Here is a 4,187-nt window from a genome sequence, read left to right on the forward strand (position 1 = left end):
CATATATTGAGGACCTGCTTCCCAGGATGTGGCTGAACATCGCTCGTTGATGGGAAGTAGAGAGTAACTGCTTTTCTTTGTGCTTCCACACAGTCTTTTTTTTTTTTTTTTTTTTCTCTCCCTTTCCCCTTTAATTAAATCATCCTTATCTCAAACCTTGAGTCCTTTTTATGTTATATTTTCTCCCCTTTCCTCTTTGAGAAGGGGGAGTGAGAGAGCGGCTGTGGTGGAACTTGGCTGCCCACCTGAGTAAAACCACCACACCCTGTCTGTATTTTATGTAAAATATATTGCTTCTATTTAAATAAACAGTTTCCCTACTTTAGAAGTTTATGAAATAATGTAAATATTTTTTGAAATCACTCTTCTTTTTTCAGCAGAATATCAAAAATCCAAAGTTAACTGTAGCCAATATGTGTGAGTCTCTGCTGACTTGTAGCCAATATGTGTGAGTCTCTGCTGACTTGTTCATATTATAAATTCTTACACTAAGGGAAAATCATATTCATTTTAATTGTCACTAAGGGAAAATCATATTCATTTTAATTGTTGCACTGTTATGAATGTACAAATTCAGTTTGGGTGAATAACAGTTTCTTGGATGACTTAGCGAGTGTGAGAATGGAGACAAAGTATTAAGATTACTTGATCATTTTAGCATCACAGGTAGACAGAATCACCTTGCTGGGCTGCCTTGACTCACGTAGCTGTAAAATAATGTCAATACTGGTCTAACCAAAAGCCCATCTTGTCAGTACTCTCTCTTCAGAAGTTTCAAAAGACTACTGGAAGAGTATTAGTAACATAACAGTATTATAATGATCTTTTCTTTTGCAGCATCCAGGAGGGACAAATTGTTTAGGGGCTTCTGGGCAAGGATTTTTAATAAACACTGTCAGCCTAATCCTCTGGATTCCTCTATTTTTAACTCACTTATGAATGTCTCCAAAAGAACAGTCTATGGAAATGATTTCCACACCTATGTTAAAAATAAATAAATAAAGACAGAGAGAGAGAAAGAAAGAGAGAGAGAGAGAGAGAGAGAGAGCACCACAAAACAAATGAAAAGGGGAAAAAATGAAAAAGAAAAAAGACACCTTCCTCTGGCTAATTTTAAACTTTCCACTTGGAAATGATAATTTAATCTGGTGACCTTCAAATCATGCTTTGAGGAAGAAGCTCAATTAATAATTTTTTTTTCCAAGATAAAAATCAAAGATGAGTAAAAGAACTGATGATTTTGACACTGTTTTCTTCTTTGCACTTGCTACAGACTATATCTGTGCTTACAAACATGTAACAGAAAAATTTTAATCTTTGGAATAATAATAAGGCTTGACTTCATAGAACATGCCACGAACAAGAATTTAGTAATTCAAAGTATTGTCTGTTTTACTTTTTAACTGACAAGAGGAGTCTACTTTACTCCTAACTGCAAAAAAAAACTGCTCTGCCTTCTCTTTCACCTTCTTAAGTATTGAAATCTCGGGCCTGAGCATATTGAACACAGCTCACAAAGAATTTAGTGAAATCTTCCATCTCTTTTGAGACAAAACAAATTAATTTCAGAGTGATTTGGAAAGATAGCACTTGGAACTCAAGGCTGTTGTGACATTTTTTTGGTGCAAGAGTCTACTAAAAGTAAACTTTTATCAATGTATTTGTTAGGTTTTGATAAACTTTCTTTGATTTGAGAATTTAAATACCAATAAATTTCATACCATACTTCTTTCATTTCCTAATAGTTTTGGTACTGTTGAATCCAAGCTCTGCAGTTAGCAAACCTCCCCCTAACTTTTTGGAAAGCATGTTCTCCACAAGTATGGCCAGTAAGAGTTCCTTCACAATTGCACTGAGCTGAGCTGCAGTCAAAGGCACCTGAAGAAACATATATAGTGCAGGATGTAGTCATGTTGTTTTAAGTCTTTAACAGACAGAGGACAGGTGTCATGAAATAAATCTGAGAAGAAATAATCTCCTTATGTTGAGTCTATTTTGCCCGTAACAGTAATTGTTGAGTGATCTTCCTGTCCTTATCTCAGTCCTTGAGCCCTTTCCATTGTATTTTTCTCCCTTTTCCTTTGAGGAGGGGGAGTGAGAGAGAGGTTGTGGTGGAGTTCAGCTGCCCAGCTGGGTAAAACTGCCACATATACACAAATGCATATCTATACTGTATACTTTTATTTTAATTTGATATTCTAGAAGGTTAAATAAATGATCCTGAAAAGATGAAGCATATAGAATTCATACTAGGATCTGTTAGTTCTTATTTGTTCTATACTTTTATATATATATAATGCTACTTTTAGTTCTAGGAAGGCCAAGGGTTTTGCACCAACAGAACTCTTGTGTAACATTCAAATTTACATGAATGTGGCTAGGTATAACAATTTTTTAATATAATCGAAGTTTTTGACATGATGTCTAGCTTAAACTAATTTGACATATTTTTCATAGGAGCACAGAAAGGAGAGTCTAAGATTAGAATGGTTCTATCCCTCCTCCCTCCTGCTATCACTTTTATTTTTCCAACATAGGACATGCCGTCAAAAGAAGGTATAGCTACAAGTATACAAGTCAGTTTATGCAATCAAAGCAAAATTAATGAAGAATTTAAAAGAACAGGCAAAGAAGACACTCCCCCTTCCCCAATATTAAATGTGTTCATTGTTAGTATTTTTCTCATATGAAAGTTAAGTGTATTAGCAAAGAAAAAAAAGGGGGGGGGGGGGGGCTTGAAGATATTTCTTTGCATTTTTTTTAGGTAAATACTTGTAATGGTACTACTTCATAAACTTGCTATTTATCAGGTTTCTTCACAGGTGTTTTCTATTAAAAAGTGTGTCAGCCTCACAAGCTTCCTTCTAGTTAAGCCAATTAGGTTACTTACTTTCTCTAGTATTTACCTTAAAGTAGAACAGTATAAAATATTTAAATATTTCTCCTGAAAGATCAAATAAAAAGATTACCTTTCTCCTTTAAAATAGCAAAACTCTTTTACTCTTTTTTTTTTTTTTTTTCTCTTCTCTTTCCCCTGACTTTATCTGATTTCCAGAATGCATTTTGCATCTTGAATTCCATAAGTTGCCAGCTGGCAGAGACACTGGAAATTCAAAGACTGTTCTTCATACTTGTGGTAAGATGAATTCTGGAACTAATGTTTCCTGTTGTGCTGCTTCTGAACACGACTGTAAGTCTGGAGGTGAAAGCTGACAATGTCATCTGGTGTGTTTCCCAACAGACAAAGGGTGCCTCTGCTTGCCAAAGCCTATTTGAAAAGAATGGGCTTGCTAAATCTAAGCACAGGAGAGGACCTCTCTCTTTGCCAGCATGAAAGGTCAGATGAAATCCTCATCTCTGCTTACCAGCAGGGGCCTCTCCTTTCCTGGCCCTTTGTTCATCTGTGTAGCTCGAGATGCTTCTCATTCTTGGTTTGCTTTAAAAATATTTTATAGCACTTGAAATTAATTTCATTTGAGAAGTTTAAGCTTCACATTTTTTAGAGTTATATAAAGAAGTTCCCTGAGAAGCTTTCAAAGCCCACATTTAGTGTTTGTCCTTCCTGGCAGACACTGTCTGCTAGTACTTCTGCCTTGCCAAGACTGTCTCCCATTTCCTCTGTTTCCTAATGCTTTGGTAAACATGCATAAACAGTAGACTCATATAGGACAATTCTCTGAGGGTACTAAACTCTTGCCAGTAGCACAGCATGTCTTCATCAGAACTATTACACTTCTGAATGGCAAATGCCAATACTTCCCTATCCAGAGAAACAATAACAACAGGAACTGAAAAGCAGAGTTTTGCCCATGTTTGTTAAAACATTCACTCACCTTTTCTGAAATATTTAAATGAGTTGATGGCCAACCATAAATTGATGCAATATTATGGAATTAGGAAAAAAATTTTTTTGTCTGCATGGGTAGAAAAAAAAAAAAACTTTAATTGCTATCAATAGAATTATATTTAATTGAAAATCTGTGTAGACATCTTGACCTGAAGACTTTTAATTGTCTTTTGCCTCCAGTCCCTATTATTTGGAAATGTTTTGTTCTTCAAGCTTTTTATAGTCTTCCTTTCCTGAGGGTTTTGATTAATGCCTTTTTGAAAGGTATTTCTGCAATGATTCAGTCACATCACAGCATTGACATCTTGAACAAGATGTCTCAGACATCTCTAACCTACTG

General features: G+C 35.3%; 1 long non-coding RNA gene across 1 annotated transcript; it reads left to right on the top strand.

The window, feature by feature from the left end:
- Positions 1 to 413: 413 nt before the first annotated feature.
- On the top strand, positions 414 to 3,141 carry LOC121064494. Its single transcript, XR_005816521.1, has 3 exons — positions 414 to 448; positions 2,458 to 2,556; positions 3,056 to 3,141. It is a non-coding gene; the product is annotated as an uncharacterized LOC121064494 (long non-coding RNA).
- The last annotated feature ends 1,046 nt before the right edge of the window (positions 3,142 to 4,187 follow it).

Source organism: Cygnus olor, chromosome 2 (assembly GCF_009769625.2).
Source record: "Cygnus olor isolate bCygOlo1 chromosome 2, bCygOlo1.pri.v2, whole genome shotgun sequence".
Lineage (NCBI taxonomy): Eukaryota > Metazoa > Chordata > Aves > Anseriformes > Anatidae > Cygnus > Cygnus olor.